The sequence below is a fragment of the Ovis canadensis genome, chromosome 9 (assembly GCF_042477335.2).
Source record: "Ovis canadensis isolate MfBH-ARS-UI-01 breed Bighorn chromosome 9, ARS-UI_OviCan_v2, whole genome shotgun sequence".
NCBI lineage: Eukaryota > Metazoa > Chordata > Mammalia > Artiodactyla > Bovidae > Ovis > Ovis canadensis.
In genome coordinates, this window is record NC_091253.1 from 97,041,753 (window position 1) to 97,067,462 (window position 25,710).

The 25,710-nt window shown below is 40.2% G+C and overlaps 1 pseudogene; it reads left to right on the forward strand.

The window, feature by feature from the left end:
• Positions 1 to 24,202: 24,202 nt before the first annotated feature.
• Positions 24,203 to 24,983, forward strand: LOC138446110 (spindlin-1 pseudogene; annotated as a pseudogene).
• The last annotated feature ends 727 nt before the right edge of the window (positions 24,984 to 25,710 follow it).

The following is a 25,710-nucleotide window of genomic DNA, read 5'->3' on the forward strand; positions in this document are numbered from 1 at the left end:
CAAGGCTGTACTACCATTTGATTTCTCCTCCTCTATTTCTGTATCCCATCCCTTCCCTGATTAATAACTCTGAATTCGACCTGTGGAACTCAGGGAAGGTCAATGAGGCTGAATGAAGCCTAGCAAGAAACAAGTGATCCAGAAGGGGTTTGTATTTTGGAGCCCCCAAGTGTACTGCACAGTTCCAATTCAAGGAATGGGGTGGTGCTGGCTCTGGCCATTTCCTGCTAAAATAGGCCACAGTCCAGCCTCAGTTGGGAAACTTGGCACTGAACTGGAAATATTTCTGAGTCCCAAGCCCTGGATCTGAATCGTATATAATTAAAACCTCAACCTATTGGTTTTTCATTTTGGTGTTAGAGAGGTACCAAATAGAGGTAGTTGGAGGAGTGACAACTGGAATTTTAATAGGCCAAAAAAGTCTTTCATTTCTTTTCAGGAGAATAAGTCTAAAACTCAGTCCAGACTGGGCACACTGGGAAGACCTGTAGCCAGGTAGCCAACTGTCTAGTTTTATCTAGCTAGGTTTTAACTTTTAATGTGATATTAACACATAGATAACAGGTGCTATCATTCATCATACTTGTTTCATTTTGTTAATGTATGATCTAAATCAATTCCATCATCTAAAAATGACATAGTTACAAAAAGAAACTTTTAAAAAGTAAGGTTGCAGTTACCAGCTGCCAGCAGACACTGTTTTGAGAATGGCTGGTGTTATATTGAGAGAGTTAACTTAGGCAGGTTGATAAAGAGTCCAAGCCTAAAGCCCCTTTAAGGAGGAGGTGAACCTTCTTTCTTTTTCACATTCTTTTGCCTCAGATATGTAGGCCCTATAAGGCAGCAGTATCTCCTGCTCAAGGACATGCCTTTTTTGACCTCAGAAAGTATGTTATGGGAGAAGGTCTGGGTAAAGCTTCCACAGCTTTGAGCTCTGGGTTAACCTCTGGGTTAACCTGTACCTTTTGGCTAATCTTGTGCTGATGTCATTCCAGGATGTATGTTATGGGAAAGGGTTTGGGCAAAATTTTCACAGCCTTGAGGTATTTTTTTTTTTCTATTCTCAACAGCTAGCAGAAAAGTATATAATGCCCTGTTTAAAACAAACAAGGTGGGTAATCCTTCTACCCACTTCTGATGTCTATGTCAGAAGCTTTTTTCTGTCACTAGCACTTTAATAGAATATCTGCTATACAAAACTCTGAATTACTGAGACTGTCTTTGGTCCTGGAGTTAAATCTTCTCCTTCAGAGACCACGAATCCTGTGGAACACCATACGCTTTCATCTGTCATCTTGGGGGCTCATCTGGGATCCCAAGACAAGGTGTAAGCTCTCAGTATAAATCTGACACAGCTCAGAAAACTCAAGTTCTTAGTCTTACAAGGACTTGTCTGAAATCACAGCCATTGTATCACCTGTTATTTGCTTGAATGTCTGAACCACAGCTATTCCATTTTGACTTTTAATTGTGATATTCTAATTAATAGCCAAATCAGACATCACTGTTAATGATCTGAGTGGATCTCTAGGTATGAGAAGATGCAACATTTGGGCTCACAATATCTTCTCCTGAAGATATGTAACTGTCTGAAGGCCTGTCCTGCTAGTTTTTCCCAGAACACAGAGAAGTGACTCTTTCCTTACCTCCACCCTGAACTCCCTTCAGGGGGGTATTGAAGGTAAGCAGCTGTACAGCTCATGATTTAATCTTTATAGAGGTAGATGGAAAGGGCCCATTTCCATCAGTAGAACCCTTTCATGGTAGTAAATTTGACTATTATTTGCAGGGCATTTCATGACCATTTTGTCCCATGGTGCTAGGAATGCGCATTCCCAAGTCAGGTGAAAAATTTTCCAATACACTAGTCAGTATGCTATCATTGGACTAGGCCCCATTAACAGTTGCCAAAAAGTCTCTGGACTACCTGTCTTACTAGTCTCTTATGGTTAATAAGAATATTCCCTCTTGCTGCTTATTCCTATATCTGCTGCTGCTACTGCTACTAAGTCGCTTCAGTCGTGTCCAACTCTGTGCAACTCCATGGACGGCAGCCCATCAGGCTCCTCCGTCCATGGGATTTTCCAGGCAAGAGTACTAGAGTGGGTTGCCATTGCCTTCTCCTTCCTATATCTAGAGTTACATCATTATCATCATTGAGCTTACATGGAACTATATATCATCATTTTATCAGAGGATTAATCACACATTCGGCAATGTAAGAAAAACCAATTCTGTAAAACAGGTAAAATACAAACAACATAGCTAGCAGTATTAGAAAAGTAATAAGTAAGCGTTAAGCCAAGAACTTTCATTAGATATGCTCCAATATGTCCCTTGTCACCTGACTTAGTCTATTCTTAGTTCTTACCTTTAAGGAAATATTGTATTCAGTTCAGTTCAGTCACTCAGTTGTGTCCGACTCTTTGCGACCCGATGAATCACAGCACGCCAGGCCTCCCTGTCCACCACCAACTCCCGGAGTTCACTCAGACTCACATCCATCGAGTCAGTGGTGCCATCCAGACATCTCATCCTCTGTCATCCCCTTCTCCTCCTGCCCCCAATCCCTCCCAACATCAGAGTCTTTCCAATGAGTCAACTCTTCGCATGAGGTGGCCAAAGTACTGGAGTTTCAGCTTTAGCATCATTCCTTCCAAAGAAATCCCAGGGCTGATCTCCTTCAGAATGGACTGGTTGGATCTCCTTGCAGTCCAAGGGACTCTCAAGAGTCTTCTTCAACACCACAGTTCAAAAGCATCAATTCTTCGGTGCTCAGCCTTCTTCACAGTTCAACTCTCACATCCATACATGACCACTGGAAAAACCATAGCCTTGACTAGATGGACCTTAGTTGGCAAAGTAATGTCTCTGCTTTGGAATATAGTATCTAGGTTGGTCATAACTTTTCTTCCAGGAGTAAGAGTCTTTAAATTTCATGGCTGCAGTCACCATCTGCAGTGAGTTTGGAGCCCCCAAAATAAAGTCTGACACTGTTTCCACTGTTTCCCCATCTATTTCCCATGAAGTGATGGGACTGGATGCCATGATCTTCGTTTTTTGAATGTTGAGCTTTAAGCCAACATTTTCACTCTCCTCTTTCACTTTCATCATGAGGCTTTTTAGTTCCTCTTCACTTTCTGCCGTAAGGGTAGTGTCATCTGCATATCTGAGGTTATTGATATTTCTCCTGGCAATCTTGATTCCAGCTTGTGCTTCTTCCAGCCCAGCGTTTCTCATGATGTACTCTGCATAGAAGTTAAATAAGCAGGGTGACAATATACAGCCTTGACGTACTCCTTTTCCTATTTGGAACCAGTCTGTTGTTCGATGTCCAGTTCTAACTGTTGCTTCCTGAGCTGCATATAGGTTTCTCAAGAGGCAGGTCAGGTGGTCTGGTATTCCCATCTCTTTCAGAATTTTCCACAGTTTGTTGAATAGTCAATAAAGCAGAAATAGATGTTTTTTGGAACACTCTTGCTTTTTTGATGATCAAGCAGATGTTGGTCATTTGATCTCTGGCTCCTCTGACTTTTCTAAAACCAGCTTGAACATCTGGAAGTTCACAGTTCACATTTTGCTGAAGCCTAGCTTGGAGAATTTTGAGCATTCATGTTACTAGACTGTTTATCATTAGTATGATTTAATTGTTCCCAACATAGAGGAGCCTTTAAACTTAAATTACTGTAGCCTGGTGTTAACGACATAACTTTATTTTTCTGGGCTCCAAAATCACTGCAAATGGTGATTGCAGCCATGAAATTAAAAGGCGCTTACTCCTTGGAAGGAAAGTTATAACCAAACCCAGACAGCATATTAAAAAGCATAGATATTACTTTGTCAACAAAGGTCCATCTAGTCAAGGCTATGATTTTTCCAGTGATCATGTATCGATGTGAGAGTTGGACTATAAAGAAAGCTGAGCACCGAAGAATTGATGCTTTTGAACTGTGTTGTTGGAGAAGACTCTTGAGAGTCCCTTGGACTGCAAAGAGATCCAATCAGTCCATTCTAAAGGAGATCAGTCCTGGGTGTTCATTGGAAGGACTGATGCTGAAGCTGAAACTCCAATACTTTGGCCACCTGATGCAAAGAGCTGTCTCATTGGAAAAGACTCTTATGCTGGGAATGATTGAGGGCAGGAGAAGGGGATACAGAGGATGAGATGGTTGGATGGCATCACCGACTTGATGGACATAGGTTTGAGTGGACTCCGGGAGTTGGTGATGGACAGAGCAGCCTGGTGTGCTGCGGTTCATGGCGTCGCAGCATCGGACATGACTGAGCGACTGAACTGAACTACATAAATATACCCCATAACTGTGGAAGGTCTTATTTCTTAGCTGAAATTTCTCTGTTGCTCTGATTGAGCCTAAGTAATAGAGGAAAATTCACATTTATGGCCAGCATCAGAGCAAGCATTATTGATTGGCTAGGGGAGGGGATTCCACTTAGTAATATCAGTAGTGGCCTAAACTGAAGTATAATTTCTTTCTTTTATTATAGAAAAAATTTCCTAAGAGCCTTAGAGTGGAAAAATCCACCAAAGTCATCCAGAAGCACTAGACACAGGAAGTTGGCTACAAACTCAACAATTGGATTGATTTTTAAAACTAGCATAGGATCATGCCTACATTTGATTCACGTGCAAGGATCCAAGAAGTCAAGGAAACATTATAAACGATGATGAGTCAGGTCTAGAATCTCTGGCAATGTGTCTATTTCTGATGTCCTCTTCTCATCGTGATGTGAGTACAGTTTCTCCTTTGGTTGAGCATTGTTTTAAGATGATTTTGAAATCAGTCACTCTCTCCATAGGCCAGTACAGTGAAGGGGTCTTTTGTGAGTGAAAATTAATCTAAGAGTCAATTCCTTTCAGTTTCACTGCGCATGGGCTGGCTAAGAGTACCTGATAAGTGTTCTTCCATCCAGGTTGGAGATAGCCCTTTAAATTTTGTCTTTCCCAACATGCATATCTCCTGGTTGCAGGTCATAGGGCATCAGATTTTCATTTAAATGATAGATTACTGAGATAAGCTTAAGAACGAAACTTAGAGTGTCCTTCAATTAAACTTTAACATAACATGCCATCAAGGAATTACTTCAGTTAAGTTCAGTCACTCAGTTGTGTCCAACTCTTTGCCACCCCAATGACTACAGTGTGCCAGGTTTCCCTGTCCATCATTAACTCCTGGAGCTTGCTCAAACTCATGTCCAACAAGTTGATGATGCCATCCAACCATCTCATCCTCTGTTGTCCCCTTCTCCTCCTATCTTCAATCTTTCCCAGCATCAGAGTCTTTTCCAATCAGGTGGCCAAAGTATTGGAGTTTCAGCTTTAGCATCAGTCCTCTCAACGAGTATTCAGGGTTGATTTCCTTTAGGATTGACTGGTTTGTTTTCCTTGCTGTTCAAGGGATTCTCAAGAGTCTTCTCCAGCACCACAGTTGGAAAGTGTCAGTTCTTCAGTGCTCAGCTTTCTTTATGGTCCAACTTTCACATCCATACATGACTACTGGAAAAATTACGGCCTTGACTATATAGACCTTTGTTGACAAAGTAATGTCTCTGCTTTTTAATATGCTATCTATATTTGTTATAACTTTCCTTCCAAGGAGCAAGTATATTTAATTTCATGGCTGCAGTCACCATCGGCAGTGATTTTGGAGCCCAAGAAAATGATATCTGTAACAGTTTCCACTTTCCCCCCATCTATTTGCTATAAAATCCATTCTGAAGGAGAAAAGCCCTGGGATTTCTTTGGAAGGAATGATGCTAAAGCTGAAACTCCAGTACTTTGGCCACCTCATGCGAAGAGTTGACTCATTGGAAAAGACTCTGATGCTGGGAGGGATTGGGGGCAGGAGGGGAAGGGGACGACCGAGGATGAGATGGCTGGATGGCATCACTGACTCGATGGACGTGAGTCTGGGTGAACTCCGGGAGTCAGTGATGGACAGAGAGGCCTGGCGTGCTGCGATTCATCGGGTCGCAAAGAGTCGGATACGACTGAGTGACTAAGCTGAACTGAACTGAACGGGACAGGATTCCAGGATCTTAGTTTTTTGAACGTTGCATTTTAAGTCAGATTTTTCACTCTTCTCTTTTACCTTCATCGAGAGGCTCTTTTGTTCCTCTTTGCTTTCTGCCATTAGTGTGGTATTTGCATATCCGAGGTTGTTGATATTTCTCCTGGCAATCTTGATTCCAGCTTGTGCTTCATCATTTTCATGATGTACTCTGCATACAAGTTAAATAAGCAGGGTGACAGTATACAGCCTTGACATACTCCTTTCCCAATTTTGAGCCAGTCTGTTGTTCTATGTCTGGTTATAACAAATGCTTATTGACCTGTAAACAAGTTTCTCAGGAGGCAGGTAAGGTGGTTTGGTATTTCCATCTCTGTAAGATTTTTCCGCAGTTTGCTGTGATCCACACAGTCAAAGGCTTTAGTGTAGTCAATGAAGCAGAAGTAGATGTTTTCCAGGAATTGTCTTTCTTTTTTGATGATCCAACAGTTGTTGGCAATTTGGAGACTTTTTCCTCAGCATTTCCTAAATCCAGCTTGTACATCTGGAAGTTCTCAGTTCATCTACTGTTGAAATCTAGTTTGAAGGATTCTGAGCATTACTCATGAGAAATGAGTACAATTTTATGGTAGATTGGACATTCTTTGGTATTACCTTTCTTTGAGATTGGAATGAAAAGTGACATTTTTCAGTCATGGGCCATTGCTGAGTTTTCCAAATTTGCTGGCATATTGAGTGCAGTACTTTAACATCACCTTTTAGGATTTGAAATAGTTCAGCTGAAATTCCATCACCTTCACTAACATTGTTTGTAGTAATGCTCACTAAGGCCTCCTTGACGTCATACTCCAGGATGTCTAGTTTTAGATGAATGACCATGCCTTCATGGTTAGTTGGGTCATTAAGACCTTTTTTGTACAGTTCTTCTATATATTCTTGCCGCTGCTCTTTAATCTCTTCTGCTTCTGTTATATTCTTGCTGTTTTTGTCCTTTATTGATTTTATCTCTGCATGAAATGTGCCCTTAGTATCTCTAATATTCTTGAGGAGATCTCTAGCTTTCCCTATTCTATTGTTTTGCTCTATTTCTTTGTATTGTTCACTTAAGGAGTTTTCCTTATCACTCCTTACTTTTCTTTGGAACTCTGCATTCAAATGGGTCTATCTTTTTCTTTCTCCTTTGTCTTTCACTTCTCTTCTTTTCTCAGGACCTTGTATAGGAGCACCTAAATACATAAAACAAATTTTGACAGGCATACAGAGAGAAATTGACAATAATGTAATAAAAATAAGAAACTTTATAATCCCATTTATATCAATGGACAGATTATCCAGAAAGAAAATCAATAAGAAAATAGGGGTGAAACATTACACCAGATGTACTTAATAGATATCTATAGGAAATCCATCCAAAAATAAGAGAATACATATTCTTTATAAGGGTACATGAAATATTCTTCAGGCTAACTCACATGCTGTGTTCCAAAACAAATCTCAATCAATAAGAAGACAAAAATTACACCAAGCTTTTTTTTTTTTTTTTGACAACATTTTTGTTCCGTCACTAAGCTTTGTCTGACTCTTTTTGACCCCATGGACTGCAGCACACCAGGTTTCCTTGTCCTTCACTATCTCTCTGAGTTTGCTCAAACCCTTGTCCATTGAGTCAGTGATGTCATCCAGCCATCTCATACTCTGTCACCCACTTCTCCTCTTGCCCTCAGTCTTCCCCAGCATCAGAGTCTTTCCCAATGAGTCAGCTCTTCACATCAGGTGGCCAAAGTATTGGAGCTTCTGCTTCAGCACCAGTCCTTCCAATGAATATTCAGAGTTGGTTGCCTTTTGGATTGACAGGTTTGATCTCCTTACAGTCCAAGGGATTCTCACATATCTTCAGTTCAGCTCAGTTCAGTCACTCAGTCATGTCCAACACTTTGCGACCCCATGAACCACAGCACCCCATGTCCCTGTCCATCACCAACTCCCAGAGTTTACCCAAACCCATGTCCATCGAGTCAGTGATGCCATCCAACCATCTCATCCTCTGTTGTCCCCTTCTCTTCCCACCTTCAATCTTTCCCAGCATCAGGGTCTTTTCAAATAAGTCAGCTCTTCACATGAGGTGGACAAAGTATTGGAGTTTCAGCTTCAACATCAGTCCTTCCAATGAACACCCAGGATTGATCTCCTTTAGGATTGTATCTTCTCAGCACCACAATTTGAAATCATCAATTGTTCTGCACTCAGCCTTCTTTATGGTCTAACTCTCCCATCTGTACCTGACTACTGGAAAAACCATAGCTTTGACTATATAGACCTTTGTCAGAATTAATGTCTCTGATTTTTTACATGCTGTCTAGGTTTGCCTTAGCTTTTTTTCCAAAGAGCAACTGTCTTTTAATTTCGTGTCTGCAGTCATGTTACACAATGATTTCGGAGTCTAAGAACAGGAAATCTGACAGTGTTCCACTTTTTCCCCATCTATTTGCCATGAAGTGATAGGACTGGATGCCATGTTCTTTGTTTTCTGAATATTGAGTTTTAAGCCAACATTTTACTCTCCTCTTTCAGCTTCATCAAGAGGCTCTTTGTTTCATCTTCACTTTCTGCCAGGGAAGTGGTGTCATCTATATATCATTATGAAACTAGAAATAAATCATAGGATGAAATATGGTTACAGGTAAGCACATGGAGACTGCATAACATGCTACTCAAAATCAGTGGATTAATAAAGAAATCAGAGAGAAAGTCAAAATATACCTTGAGAAAAACTGAAAAAATTTTACAACTTTCAGGAATCTGTGTGCTCAGTTGCTCAGATGAGGCTGATTCTTTGCGACCCCAAGGACTGTGGCCTACCAGCTCCGCTGTCCATGGAATTCTCCAGGCAAGAATACTGGAACGAGTTGACATTTCTTCCTCCAAGATCTATGAGTGGCAGCAAAAGCAGTTATAAGCTGTAAGTTTGCAGTGGCCCACCTCAAGGAACAACAAAAAATGAAAACAAAAAGCTAACCTACCTTCTAAAGGAATTATAAAAAGAGGAATAAACAAAACTCAACATCAGCAGAAAGAAGGGAATAATGAAAATCAGGGAGGAAACCAATCAGAGATCAAATAAAAATAGAAAATATGAAAATCTTCAAGAGCTGTTTTTTAAATTAAAGGTAAATTGTTAACAGTTAAACCAGCCTTATTAAGAAAATGACCAAAATAAATAATGAAATAGGAGAAATTATAACTGATAAAATAGAGTTAAACAATCACAAGATAACACTGTAAACAGTTATATGCCAACATATTAGACAAGCTGGAAGAAATGGATAAATTTCTATAAGCATTAAACTTCCTAAGGCTGAATCAAGAAGAAAGAGATAGTTGGAAAGATATCACTAGCAGTGAAATTGAATCTGTAATAATAATAAAAAAATTTTTGCAGCAAATAAAATTTCAAGACAGTATAGCTTAATGGGAAAATTCAGACAAACATATAATGAAGAGCTAATACTTATCCTTTTCAAAATATTCTGAAGAAGAAGGAACACCCTCAAATTAATTTTACATGGCCACCATTACACTGAGGCAAAAACCAAAGACATTACAAAAATGATTAAAATTATAGGCCAATATATCTCATAATGCTTTCGAAAGCCCACTTGACTTCACACTCCAGGATGTCTGGCTCTAGGTGAGTGATCACACCATCTTGGTTATCTGGGTCATTGAATCGTTTTTTGTGCAGTTCGTCTGTGTAGTCTTGCCACCTCTTCTTAATATCTTCTGCTTCTGTTTGGTCCATACCATTTCTGTCTTTTATTGTGCCCATCTTTGCATGAAATGTTCCCTTGGTATCTCTAATTTTCTCCAAGATATCTCTAGTCTTTCCCATTATACTGTTTTCCTCTATGTCTTTGCATTGATCATAGAGGAAGGCTTTCTTTCCTCTCCTTGCTATTCTTTGGAACTTTGAATTCAGATGGGTATATCTTTCCTTTCCTCTTTTGCCTTTAGCTTCTCTGCTTTTCTCAGATATTTGTGAGGCCTACTCAGACAACCATTTTGCCTTCTTGCGTTTCTTTATCTTGAGGATGGTTTTGGTCACCTCTTCATGTACAGTGTTATGAACCTCTGTCCATAGTTCTTCAGGCACTCTATCACCTGTTATCCCCTAAACATATTTGTCTCTTCCACTATATAATCATAAAGGATTTGATTTAGGTCATATCTGAATTGTCTGGTGGTTTTCTTTACTTTCTTTAAATAAGTCTGAATTTTGCAATAAGGAGTCCATAAGGAGTTGCAATAAGGACCAGTCAGCTCCCGGTCTTGGTTTTGCTGATTGTATAAAGCTTCTCCACCTTTGGCTTCAAAGAATATAATCAATCTGATTTTGCTACTGACCATCTGGTGAAGTCCACGTGTAGAGTCAACTCTTGTGTTGTTGAAAGAGGATGTTTGCTATGACCAGTGTGTTCTCTTGGCAAAACTCTGTGAGCCTGTGTCCTGCTTCATTTTTTACTCCAATGCAAAGCTAGCCTTCAAGACAGGCTTCATCAGTACGTGAACAGAGAATTTCAGATATACTAGCTGGATTTAGAAAAGGCAGAGGAACTAGAGATCAAATTGCCAACATCTGTTGGATCGTAGAAAAAGCAAGGGAATTCCAGGAAAACATCTAATTCTGCTTCACTGACTAAGCTAAAGCCTTTGACTGTGTGGATCAAAACAAATTGTAGAAAATTCTGAAAGAGATGGGAATGCCAGGCCTCCTTACCTGCCTCCTGAGAAATCTGTATGAAGGTCAAGAAGCAACAGTTAGAACCGGACATAGAACATTGGAGTGGTTCAAAATTGGGCAAGAGTATGACAAGGCTGCATATTGTCACCCTGCTTATTTAACTTATATGCAGAGTACATCATGAGAAGTGCTGGGCTTGTTGAAGCTCAGCCTGGAATCAAGATTGCCGGGAGAAATATCTATAATCTTAGATATTCAGATGACACCATCCTAATGGCAGAAAGTGAAGAGGAACTAAAGAGCCTCTTGAAGGTGAAAGAGGAGAGTGAAAAACCTGGCTTAAAACTCAGCATTTAAAAAACCAAGATCATGGCAACAAGTTGCATCGTTTCATGGCAAATAGATGGGGAAACAATGGAAACAGTGAGAGGTTTATTTTTTAGGACTCCAAAATCACTGCAGATGGTGACTGCAGCCATGAAATTAAAGGATGCTTGTTCTTCGAAAGAAAAGCTTTGATCAACCCAGACAGCATATTAAAAAGCAGAGACATTGCTTTACAAATGAAGGTCTGCCTAGACAAAGCTATGGTTTTCCAGTGGTCATGTATGAATATGAGAGTTTGACCATAAAGAAGGCTGAGCACCAATCAATTGATACTTTTGAACTATGGTGCTGGTGAAGACTCTTGAGAGTCCCTTGGACAACAAGGAGATCAAACTAACAAATCCTAAAGGAAATCAACCCTGAACACTCATTGAGAGGACTGATGCTGAAGCTGAAACTCCAATACTTTAGCCACCTGATGCGAGGAACTGACCCATTTGAAGAGACCCTGATGCTGGGAAAGATTGAGGGTAGGAGAAGAAAGGAGTCACAGACGATGCAACTTTTTGATAGCATCACTGACTCAATGGACATGAGTTTAAGCAAATTCTGGGAGATAATGTAAGAGGGAAGCCTGGAGTGCTGCAGTCCACGGGATCACAGAGAGTTGGACATGACTTAGCAACTGAACAACAGTAACAAATATCTGATAGAGTCAAAAATCCTCAACAAAATATTAGAAACATGATTCAACAATATTTATGTATTTATTTTTAATATAAATTTATTTATTTTAATTGGAAGCTATTGCTTTACAATATTGTATTGGTTTAGCCATACATCAACATGAATCTGCCATGGGTATACATGTGTTCCCCATCCTGAACCCCCCTCCCACCTCCCTCCCCATACCATCCTTCTGGGTCATCCCAGTGCACCAGCCCCAAGCATCCTGTATCATGCATTGAACCTGGACTGGCGATTCATTTCATATACGATATTATACATGTTTCAATGCCATTCTCCAAAATCATCCCATCCTCTCCCTCTCCCACAGAGTTCAAAAGACTATTCTATACATCTGTGTCTCTTTTGCTGTCTTGCACACAAGGCTATAATTACCATCTTTCTAAATTCCATATATATGCTTTAGTGTACTGTCTTGGTGTTTTTCTTTCTGGCTTACTTCACTCTGTATAATAGGCTCCAGTTTCATCCATCTCATTAGAACTGATTCAAATGTATTCTTTTTAATGGCTGAGTAATACTCCATTGTGTATATGTACCACAGCTTTCTTATCCATTCATCTGCTGATGGACATCTAGGTTGTTTCCATGTCCTGGCTATTATAAACAGTGCTGCGATGAACATTGGGGGTACATGTGTCTCTTTCAATTGTGGTTTCCTCAGTGTGTATGCCCAGCAGTGGGATTGCTGGGTCATAAGGCAGTTCTATTTCCAGTTTTTTTTTTTTTTGACATACACTTTATTATTTTTTTTAATTTTAAAATCTTTAATTCTTACATGCGTTCCCAAACATGAACCCCCCTCCCACCTCCCACCATTTCCAGTTTTTTAAGGAATCTCCACATTGTCCTCCATAGTGGCTGTACTAGTTTGCATTCCCATCAACAGTGTAAGAGGCTTCCCTTTTCTCCACATCCTCTCCAGCATTTATTGCTTGCAGACTTATGGATAGCAGCCATTCTGACTGGCGTGAAATGGTACCTCATTGTGGTTTTGATTTGTATTTCTCTGATAATGAGTGATGTTGAGCATCTTTTCCTGTGTTTGTTAGCCATCCATATGTCTTCTTTGAAGAAATGTCTGTTTACTTCTTTGGCCCATTTTTTTGATTGGGTCATTTATTTTTCTGGAATTGAGCTGCAGGAGTTGCTTGTATATTTTTGAGATTAGTTGTTTGTCAGTTGCTTCATTTGCTAGTATTTTCTCCCATTCAGAAGGCTGTCTTTTCACCTTGCTTATATTTTCCTTTGTTGTGCAGAAGCTTTTAATTTTAATTAGATCCCATTTGTTTACTTTTGCTTGTATTTCCAGTATTCTGGGAGGTGGGTCATAGAGGATCCTGCTGTGATTTATGTCTGAGAGTGTTTTGCCTATGTTCTCCTCTAGGAGTTGCATAGTTTCTGGTATTATGTTTACATCTTTAATCCATTTTGAGTTTATTTTTGTGTGCAGTGTTAGAAAGTGATCTAGTTTCATTCTTTTACAAGTGGTTGACCAGTTTTCCCAGCACCACTTGTTAAAAAGATTGTCTTTTCTCCATTGTATATTCTTGCCTTCTTTGTCAAAGATAAGTTGTTCATAGGTGCGTGGATTTATCTCTGGGCTTTCTATTATGTTCCATTGATCTATATTTCTGTCTTTGTGCCAGTACCATACTGTCTTGATGACTGTGGCTTTGTAGTAGAGCCAGACGTTAGGCAGGTTGATTCCTCCAGTTCCATTCTTCTTTCTCAAGATTGCTTTGGTTATTCGAGGTTTTTTAGTATTTCCGTACAAATTGTGAAATTATTTGTTCTAGCTCTGTGAAAAATACGGCTGGTAGCTTGATAGGGATTGCATTGAATCTATAGATTGTTTTGGGTAGTATACTCATTTTCACTATATTGATTCTTCCGATCCATGAACGTGGTATATGTCTCCATCTATTAGTGTCCTCTTTGATTTCTTTCACCAGTGTTTTATAGTTTTCTATATATAGATCTTTTGTTTCTTTAGGAAGATATATTCCTAAGTATTTTATTCTTTTCATTGCAATGGTGAATGGAATTGTTTCCTTAATTTCTCTTTCCATTTTCTCATTATTAGTGTATAGAAATGCAAGGGATTTCTGTGTGTTGATTTTATATCCTGCAACTTTACTATATTCATTGATTAGCTCTAGTAATTTTCTGGTGGAGTCTTTAGGGTATTCTATGTAGAGGATCATGTCATCTGCAAACAGTGAGAGTTTTACTTCTTCTTTTCCAATTTGGATTCCTTTTATTTCTTTTTCTGCTCTGATTGCTTTGGCCAAAACTTCCAAAACTATCTTGAATAGTAGTGGTGAAAGTGGGCACCCTTGCTTGTTCCTGACTTTAGGGGAAATGCTTTCAATTTTTCACCATTGAGGATAATGTTTGCTGTGGGTCTATCATATATAGTTTTTATTATGTTGAGGTATTCCTGCTTTCTGGAGAGTTTTTATCATAAATGGATGTTGAATTTTGTCAAAGGCTTTCTCTGCATCTATTGAGATAATCATATGGCTTTTATTTTTCAATTTGTTTATGTTGCATATTACATTGCGGATATTGAAGAATCCTTGCATCTCTGGGATAAGGCCCACTTGGTCATGGTGCACGATATTTTTAATGTGTTGTTGGATTCTGATTGCTAGAATTTTGTTAAGGATTTTTGCATCTATGTTCATCAGTGATATTGGCCTGTAGTTTTCTTTTTTTGTGACATCTTTGTCAGGTTTTGGTATTAGGGTGATGGTGGCCTCATAGAATGAGTTTGGAAGTTTACCTTCCTCTGCAATTTTCTGGAAGAGTTTGAGTAGGATAAGTGTTAGCTCTTCTCGAAATTTTTGGTAGAATTCAGCTGTGAAGCCGTCTGGACCTAGGCTTTTGTTTGCTGGAAGATTTCTGATTACAGTTTCAATTTCTGTGCTTGTGATGGGTCTGTTAAGATTTTCTATTTCTTCCTGGTTCAGTTTTGGAAAGTTGTACTTTTCTAAGAATTTTTCCATTTCTTCGACGTTGTCCATTTTATTGGCATATAATTGCTGATAGCAGTCTCTTATGACCCTTTGTATTTCTGTGTTGTCTGTTGTGATCTTTCCAATTTCATTTCTAATTTTATTGATTTGATTTTTCTCCCTTTGTTTCTTGATGAGTCTGGCTAATGGTTTGTCAATTTATCCTTTCGAAGAACCAGCTTTTGGCTTTGTTGATTTTTGCTATGGTCTCTTTTGTTTCTTTTGCATTTATTTCTGCTCTAATTTTTAAGCTTTCTTTCTTTCCTTCTACTAACTCTGGGGTTCTTCATTTCTTCCTTTCATAGCTGCTTTAGGTGTAGAGTTAGGTTATTTATTTGGCTTTTGTCTTGTTTCTTGAGGTATGCCTATATTGCTATGAACCTTCCCCTTAGCACTGCTTTTACAGTGTCCCACAGGTTTTAGGTTGTTGTGTTTTCATTTTCATTCATTTCTGTGCATATTTTGATTTCTTTTTTGATTTCTTCTGTGATTTGTTGGTTATTCAGCAGCGTGTTGTTCAGCCTCCATATATTGGAATTTTTAACAGTTTTTCTCCTGTAATTGAGATCTAATCTTACTGCAATGTGGTCAGAAAGATGCTTGGGATGATTTCAACTTTTTTGAATTTACCAAGGCTAGATTTATGGCCCAGGATGTGATTTATCCTGGAAAAGGTTCCGTGTGCTCTTGAGAAAAAGGTGAAATTCATTGTTTTGGGGCAAAATGTCCTATAGATATCAATTAGGTCTAACTGGTCTAATGTATCATTTAAAATTTGTGTTTCCTTGTTAATTTTCTGTTTAGTTGATCTATCCTTAGGTGTGAGTGGGGTATTAAAGTCTCCCACTATTATTGTGTTATTGTTAATCTTGCCTTTTCATACTTGTTAGCATTTGTCTTACATATTGTGGTGCTCATATGTTGGGTGCATATATATTCATAATTGTTATATCTTCTTCTTGGATTGATCTTTTGATCATCATGTAATGTCTTTCCTTGTCTCTTTTCACGGCCTTAGTTTTAAAGTCTATTTTATCGGATATGAGTATTGCTACTCTTGCTTTCTTTTGGTCTCTATTAGGTGGAATATCTTTTTCAGCCCTTCACTTTCAGTCTGCATATGTCCCCTGTTTTGAGGTGAGTCTCTTGTAGACAACCTATATAGGGGTCTTGTTTTTGTATCCATTCGGCCAGTCTTTGTCTTTCGGTTGGGGCATTCAACCCATTCATGTTTAAGGTAATTATTGATAAGTATGATCCCATTGCCATTTACTTTATTGTTTGGGGTTCGGGTTTATACACCCTTTTCGTGTTTCCTGTCTAGAGGATATCCTTTAGCATTTGTTGGAGAGCTGGTTTGGTGGTGCTGAATTCTCTCAGCTTTTGCTTGTCTGTAAAGCTTTTGATTTCTCCTTCATATTTGAATGAGATCCTTGCTGGGTACAGGAATCTGGGCTGTAGGTTATTTTCTTTCATCACTTTAAGTATGTCCTGCCATTCCCTCCTGGCCTGAAGAGTTTCTATTGAAAGATCAGCTATTATCCTTATGGGAATCCCCTTGTGTGTTATTTGTTGTTTCTCCCTTGCTGCTTTTAATATTTGTTCTGTTTGATCTTTGTTAATTTGATGAATATGTGTCTTTGGGTGTTTCACCTTGGGTTTATCCTGTTTGGAACTCTCTGGGTTTCTTGGACTTGGGTGATTATTTCCTTCCCCATTTTAGGGAAGTTTTCAACTATTATCTCCTCAAATATTTTCTCATGGTCTTTCTTTTTGTCTTCTTCTTCTGGGATTCCTATGATTCAAATGTTGGGGCATTTAACATTGTACTGGAGGTCTCTGAGATTGTCCTCATTTCTTTTAATTCGTTTTTCTTTTTTCCTCTCTGATTTATTTTTTTCTACTATTCTATCTTCTACTTCACTAATCCTATCTTCAGCCTCCATTATTTTACTATTTGTTGCCTCCAGAGTGTTTTTGATCTCATTTATTGTGCTATACATTATATACTGACTCTCTTTTATTTCTTCTAGGTCCTTGTTAAACCTTTCTTGCATCTTCTCAATCCTTGTCTCTAGGCTATTTATCTGTGATTCCATTTTGATTTCAAGATTTTGAATCATTTTCACTATCATTATTCAGAATTCTTTCTCAGGTAGATTCCCTATCTCTTCCTCTTTTGTTTGGTTTGGTGGGCATTTATCCTGTTCCTTTACCTGCTGGGTATTCCTCTGTCTCTTCATCCTGTTTATATTGCTGCGTTTGGGGTGGCCTTTCTGTATCCTGGCAGTCTGTGGAGTTCTCTTTATTGTGGAGTTTCCTCACTGTGGGTGGGGTTGTACAGGTGGCTTGTCAAGGTTTCTTAAGGAAGCTTGTGTCGGTGTTCTGGTGGGTGGAGCTGGATTTCTTCTCTCTGGAGTGTAATGAAGTGTCCAGTAATGAGTTATAAGATGTCAGTGGGTTTGGAGTGACTTTGGGCAGCCTGTATATTGAAGCTCAGGGCTGTGTTCCTGTGTTGCTGGAGAATTTGTGTGGTATGTCTTGCTTTGGAACTTGTTGGTTGGCCCTTGGATGGTGCTTGGTTTCAGTGTAGGTATGGAGATGTTTGATGAGCTCCTGTCAATTAATGTTCCCTGGAGTCAGGAGTTCTCTGGTGTTCTCAAGATTTGGATTTAAACCTCCTGCTTCTGGTTTTCAGTCTTATTTTTACAGTAGCCTTAAGACTTCTCCATCTATACAGCACCATTGATTTAAAAAAAAAATCTCCTTTCAAAGACAATAGGCTGCTGTTCTGGGTGCCTGATGTCCTCTGCCAGCGTTCAGAAATTGTTTTGTTGAATTTACTCAGGGTTTAAATGTTCTTTTGATGAAATTGTTGGGGAGAAAGTGGTCTCCCTGTCCTATTCCTCCACCATCTTAGGACCCCAACAATATTTAAAAAGAATCATGCATCATCGTCAGGTTGGTTTTATTTCAGGAATACAAGGATGTTGCAGTATCGAGAAATAAATCATTGTGATACACTACATTTTTTAAAAAAGATAAAAATCACATGATCACTTCAATAAATACAAGAAAAGCACTTGAATAAATGATCATTTATTCATGTTAAAACTCCATTAAAATTGGTTTAGAGGGAACATATCTCAACTATCAGCAACCAAATATTCATGACAAAGCCACAGCTAATTGCATGCTCAAAGGTGAAAACTCAAAAACCTTTTCTCTAAAATCTGAAACAGTCCAATGATGCCTACTGTCTTTGTTTCTACTTAATATAGTATCAGAAATCCTAGCCACAACGATCAGACATGAAAGCAGAAATAAATGATGTCCAAGTAGGAGGGGAAGAAGTAAAACTCTCACTCTTACCAGATGACTTGATATCGTGTCTGACTCTTTGCGACCCCATGGACTGTAGCCTACCAGGCTCCTCCATCCATGGGATTTTCCAGGCAAGAGAACTGGAGTGGGTTGCCATTTCCTTCTCCAAGGGATCTTCCTGACCCAGGGATCGAATCCTGGTCTCCCACATTGTAGGCAGACGCTTTACCATCTGAGCCACCAGGGAAGTCTGATACTGTATATAGGAAACCATAAGTCACCATGAAAAAGACTATTAGACTAATGAATAAATTCAGTAAATTTGCATGATACAAGATTAATATACAGAAACCTGTTGCTTTTCTATACACTGATAATGAATTATCAGAAATGGAAATTAAGAAAACTATCCAATTTAAATTGCATTGAAAACAAGGAAATACTTAAGAATATATTCATTCAGGAAGTCCAAAAGCTTACACTCCTAAACTCTAAGTATCAAAGAGTAATGAAGGAAATCAAAGATGATACAAAGAAATGTAGATATCTCATGTTCACAAATTGGAAGAATTGATATTGTTGAACTTGATATTGTTGATCTAGTTCATACTACCCAAAATAATGTACAGATCTAATGAAATCCCTATCAAAATATCCATCAAATTTTTCACTTAGCTGGAATCCTACAGTTTATAGAGAACCGCAAAACTCTCTGAATAGTTAGGGCAATCTTGAGCAAAAAGAACAAAGCTGGAGATATTATACTCCCTGACTTCAGACTGTATTATACAGCTACATTAATTAAAACAGGATGGTACTGGCACAAAAATAGAAGCATGGATCAAGTGAACAGAAATAAACCCGGGTAGTTATGATCAATTTATTTATTACAAAAGAGGCAAGAATATAAAATGGGGGAAAAAATCTCTTCAATAAGTGGTGCAAGAAAACAGGACAGATACAGGTAAATAATTAGAACATTTTCTTACACCACACACAAAAATAAACTCGAGTTAAATACCTACATAGTTTGGAAGCTTTATGCGGACAGAGAGGGACTTGGAACACAGGTGCCTACAGCGTGCTGTGGTGGAAATTTTGTTTTTCGTACTCCCATATTTTTGATAAACTTGTAAAAAACAAAAACAAAAATCGAGTGCTTGGGATGATGGAGTAAGAAGAATACTGAAATTCCGTGGAAAGTTTCAAATTACAGCATATTGAGTTTTCACCCTGTGATGGTGTACAAGCGTGGCCAAGAGGAGCTACCCCACATCCGAGGTCAGGGACAGGAGCTGGGAAGACCCCATGGCCGAGGGGCGGTGGCCAAGAGGAGCTACCCTATGTCTGAGGTCAGGGGCGGCAGCCGAAAGGAGCTGCACCGCCCAAGGCCAGGGGCAGCAGCTGGGAGGAGCTACCCCACGTCCAAGGCCAGGGGCAACGGCCAGAAGGAGGAACTCCACGTCCAAGGAGTAGTGGCTGTGCAGGCACAGGAGGGCTGAGAGGAGCTATTCTACATTCAAGGTCAGGAGGGGCGGCGGTGAGGAGGTACCCCTTGTCAAAGGTAAGGAGCAGCAGCTGCGCTTTGCTGGAGCAGCCATGAAGAGATACCCAATGTCCAAAGTAAGAAAAACCCAAGTAAGATGGAAGGTGTTGCAAGAGGGCATCAGAGAGCAGACACACTGAAACCACAATCACAGAAAAGTAGTCAATATAATCACACTAGGACCATAGCGTTGTCTAACTCAATGAAACTAAGCCACGCCCTGTGGGGCCACCAAAGATGGGCAGGTCATGGTGGAGAGGTCTGACAGAATGTGGTCCACTGGAGAAGGGAATGGCAAACCAATTCAGTATTCTTGCCTTGAGAACCCATGAGGAGTATGAAAAGGCAAAAAGATACGATAATGAAAGAGGAACTCCCCAGGTCAGTAGGTGCCCAATATGCTACTGGAGATCAGTGGAGAAATAACTCCAGAAAGAACGAAGGGATGGAGCCAAGCAAAAAAAAAAATACCCAGCTGTGGATGTGACTGGTGATAGAAGCAAGGTCCGATGCTGTAAAGAGCAATATTGCATAGGAACCTGGAATGTTAGGCCTATGAATCAAGGCAAATTGGAAGTGGTCAAACAGGTGATGGCAAGAGTGAACGTCGACATTCTAGGAATCAGCGAACTAAAATGGAATGGAATGGGTGAATTTAACTCCGTTCAGTTCAGTTGCTCAGTCGTGTCCGACTCTTTGCAACCCCATGAATCGCAGCAGGCCAGGTCTCCCTGTCCATCACCAACTCCCAGAGTTCACTCAGACTCATGACCATCGAGTCAGTGATGATATCCAGCCATCTCATCCTCTGTCATCCCCTTCTCCTCCTGCTCCCAATCCCTCCCCAGCATCACAGTCTTTTCCAATGAGTCAACTCTTCCCATGAGGTGGCCAAAGTACTGGAGTTTCAGCTTTAGCATCATTCCTTCCAAAGAAATCCCAGGGCTGATCCCCTTCAGAATGGACTGGTTGGATCTCCTTGCAGTCCAAGGGACTCTCAAGAGTCTTCTCCGACACCACAGTTCAAAACCATCAATTCTTCAGCACTCAGCTTTCTTCACAGTCGAACTCTCACATCCATACATGACCACAGGAAAAACCATAGCCTTGACTAGATGTACCATGGTTGGCAAAGTAATGTCTCTGCTTTTCAATATGCTGTCTAGGTTGGTCATAACTTTCCTTCCAAGGAGTAAGCATCCTTTAATTTCATGGCTGCAATCACCATCTGCAGTGATTTTGGAGCCCCAAAAATAAAGTCAGCCATGGTTTCCACTGTTTCCCCACCTATTTTCCATGAAGTGATGGGACTGGATGCCGTGATCTTCATTTTCTGAATGTTGAGCTTTAAGCCAACTTTTTCACTCTCCACTTTCATTTTCATCAAGAGGCTTTTTAGTTCCTCTTTACCTTCTGCCATAAGAGTGGTGTCATCTGCATATCTGAGGTTATTGATATTTCTCCTGGCAATCTTGATGCCAGCCTGTGCTTCTTCCAGCCCAGCGTTTGTTATGATGTACTCTGCATAGAAGTTAAATAAGCAGGGTGACAATATACAGCCTTGACGTACTCCTTTTCCTATTTGGAACCAGTCTGTTGTTCCATGTCCAGTTCTAACTGGTGCCTCCTGACCTGTATACAGGTTTCTCAAGAGGCAGATCAGGTAATCTGGTATTCTCATCTCTTTCAGAATTTTCCACAGTTTATTTTGATCCACACAGTCAAAGACCATTATATCTACTACTGCACGCAGGAACCCCTTAGAGGAAATGGAGTAGCCATCATGGTTAACAAAAGATTCCGAAAGCAGTACTTGGATGCAATCTCAAAAATGACAGAATGATCTCTGTTTGTTCCCAAGGCAAACCATTCAATATCATGGTAATCCAAATCTATGCCCCAATCAATAACACTGAAGAAGCTGAAGTTGAATGGTTCTATGAAGACCTACAAGACCTTTTAGAACTAACACCCAAAAAAGATGTCCTTTTCGTTATAGGGGACTGGAATGCAAAAGTAGGAAGTCAAGAAACACCCAGAGTAATAGGCAAATTTGGCCTTGAAATGCGAATGAAGCAGGGCAAAGACTAGTAGAGTTTTGCCAAGGAAATGCACTGCTCATAGCAAACACCCTCTTCCAACAACACAAGAGAAGACTCTACACATGGACATCACCAGATGGTCAACACCAAAATCAGATTGATTATATTCTTTGCAGCCAAAGATGGAGAAGCTCTATACAGTCAGCAAAAAGAAGACCGGGAGTTGACTGTGGCTCAGATCATGAACTCCTTATTGCCAAATTCAGACTGAAATTGAAGAAAGTAGGGGAAACCACTAGATCATTCAGGAATGACCTAAATCAAATCCCTTATGATTATACAGTGGAAGTGAGAAATAGATTTAAGGGACCAGATCTGATAGATAGAGTGCCTGATGAACTATGGAATGAGGTTCATGACATAGTAGAGGAGACAGGGATCAAGACCATCCCCATGGAAAAGAAATGCAAAACAGCTAAATGGCTGTCTGGAGAGGCCTTACAAATAGCTATGAAAAGAAGAAAAGCGAAAAGCCAAGGAGGAAAGGAACAATATAAGCATCTGAATGCAGAGTTCCAAAGAATAGCAAGGAGAGATAAGAAAGCCTTCCTCAGCGATCAGTGCAAAGAAATAGAGGAAAAGAACAGAATGGGAAAGACTAGAGATCTCTTAAAGAAAATTAGAGATACTAAGGGAACATTTCATGCAAAGGTGGGCTCGATAAAGGGCAGAAATGGTCTGGACCTAACAGAGGCAGAAGATATTAAGAAGAGGTGGCAAGAATACACGGAAGAACTGTACAAAAAAGATCTTCACAACCAAGATAATCATGATGGTATGATCACTCACCTAGAGCCAGACATCCTGGAATGTGAAGTCAAGTGGGCCTTAGAAAGCATCACTATGAACAAAGCCAGTGGAGGTGATGGAATTCCAGTTGAGCTATTTTAAATCCTGAAAGATGATGCTAAGAATGTGCTGCACTCAATATGTCAACAAATTTCAAAAATTCAGCAGTGGCCACAGGACTGGAAAAGGTCAGTTTTCATCCCAATCACAAAGAAAGGCAATGCCAAAGAATGCTCAAACTATTTCACAATGCACTCATCTAAAACGCTAGTAAAGTAATGCTCAAAATTCTCCAAGTGAGGCTTCAACAGTATGTGAACTGTGAACTTCCAGATGTTCAAGCTGGTTTTAGAAAAGGCAGAGGAACCAGAGATCAAATTACCAACATCTGTTTGATCATGGAAAAAGCAAGATAGTTCTAGAAAAATATCTGCTTCTGCTTTATTGAGTATGCCAAAGCCTTTAACTGTGTGCATCACAATAAACTGTGGAAAATTCTGAAAGAGATGAGAATACTAGACCACCTGACCTGCCTCTTGAGAAACCTGTATGCAGGTCAGGAAGCAACAGTTAGAACTGGACATGGAACAACAGTCTGGTTCTAAATAGGAAAAGGAGTACATCAAGGCTGTATATTGTCACCCTGCTTACTTAACTTCTATGCAGAGCACATCATGAGAAACGCTGGGCTGGAAGAAGCACAAGGTGGCATCAAGATTGCCAGGAGAAATATCAATAACCTCAGATATGAAGATGACACCACCCTTATGGCAGAAAGTGAAGAAGAACTAAAAAGCCTCTTGATGAAAGTGAAAGAGGATAGTGAAAAAGTTGGCTTAAAGCTCGACATTCAGAAAATGAAGATCATGGCATCCGGTCCCATCACGTCATGTGTAACAGGTGGGGAAACAGTGGAAACAGTAGCTGACTTTATTTTTGGGGGCTCCAAAATCACCGCAGATGATGACTTCAGCCATGAAATTAAAAGACGCTTACTCCTTGGAAGGAAAGTTATGACCAAACTAGACAGCATATTAAAAAGCAGCGGCATTACTTTGCCCACCAAGGTCCGTCTAGTCAAGGCTATGGTTTTTCCTGTGGTCATGTATGGATGTGAGAGTTCGACTGTGAAGAAAGCTGAGCACCGAAGAATTGATGCTTTTGAACTGTGGTGTTGGAGAAGACTCTTGAGAGTCCCTTGGACTGCAAGGAGATCCAACCAGTCCATTCTGAAGGGGATCAGCCCTGGGATTTCTTTGGAAGGAATGATGCTAAAGCTGAAACTCCAGTACTTTGGCCACCTCATGCGAAGAGTTGATTCATTGGAAAAGACTGCGATGCTGGGAGGGATTGGGGGCAGGAGGAGAAGGGGATGACAGAGGATGAGATGGCTGGATGGCATCACTGACTCGATGGTCATGAGTCTGAGTGAACTCTGGGAGTTGGTGATGGACAGGGAGACCTGGCGTGCTGTGATTCATGGGGTCGAAAAGAGTCGGACACGACTGAGCAACTGAAGTGTACTGAACTGAATTTTCACCCTAGTCCAGCAGTTCTGCTACTCACTTAACTGCAGATGAATGCAGTCCCCGTTTTGGAAGACCCATGGCCAGCGGTCCAGAGCTGATGCAGGCCATGTGGGAGTATCAGCAAGTATGTTGAAGAAATGGACATCTCACAGAAAACAACTGAGTGGTGTGTGGCATAGCCAACCTGTTTCCCAGCCCCAGTGGAACAGTGTAGGCTGTAGGATTCAGCATAGGAGGACAGAGTCAATGGCTTCATCACCCAGTAGAAAGGAGCCATTCTGGACCGGGTGCCTTTCAGTCCTTTGTATCTTATAAAATATGATGGATTTGACTTGTTTAGGTACTAGAACTTAATAAAGATGAGTTTCTGCACTTAAAGTCCTTTCTGATAGGGAGGACATTTGTAACATTTCAAATCCGTTATGCATACCTAGCCGACACCATTGGCAAAGCAGGGGAGCAGATGTTTGAGACTGAGGATGGTTCTAAAGATGAGTGGAGGGGAATGGTCTTAGCAAGCACCCCTATAATGAACACATGGCTTTCCATCATCTAGAAAAAGATCCTGTCTTGTACATGTACCAGCTCTTAGATGATTATAAAGAAGGCAACCTTCACATTATGTCTGATTCTAATGATTCACCTCCAGCAGAAAGGGGACTGGAGGAAGATGCAGACAGCCTGGTAGGCAAACAAATGGAATAGGCCAAAGAAGATGGCTGTGAAAGGACCGGCACGGTCATTCATCAAGTAGGAGCCATACCATCTGTCTAGTTCATTGTTTGATGATGACTTCCATATTTTTGCCTACGATCTGGTGAAAACAGCCTGATGTCATGAACTTTGCCAAATTTGCGGAACTATTAAACGTATAATTGTAGACATAAAGACTTGATTGCTTTCCAGTTTAATGAAAACTTAAATGTCCCTAAGAACATGGATATCTGCCAGCAGAACTGGTTTTGTTCTGAATAGTACAGATTTATGTGACCACAACACATTTTGTGTAAGGAACTCCTTCCTATTAAAAGGAATCTGTCGGGAGGGCGGTCCTAAGATGGCAGAGGACTAGGATGGGAAGTCCACTTTCTCCCTCACAAATTCCTCAAAAGGACATTTCAACGCTGAGCAAACTCCACAAAACAACTTCTGTAGGCTGGCAGAGGACATCAGACAACCAGAAAAGCAGACCATTGTCTTCAAAAACAGTGAACCTCTCTGTGTGTCCCTCAATGTGGAGAAACTTTTCATCTTTAACCTAGATGTTTTATCATCGGTGCTGTATAGATGGAGAAGTCCTGAGGCTACTGTAAAAATAAGAAGCAGGAGGCTTAAGTCCGAAGCCTGAAAACATCGGAACACTCCTGAATTCAGGGAACATGAAGCAATAGGAGCTCATCAAATGCTTCCATACCTACACTGAAACCAAGCTCCACCCAAGGACCAACAAGTTCCAGAACAAGACATACCACACAAATTCTCCAGCAACACAGGAACACTCCCCTGAGCTTCAATATACAGGCAGCTCAAAGTTACTCCAAAACCTTTGACGTCTCATA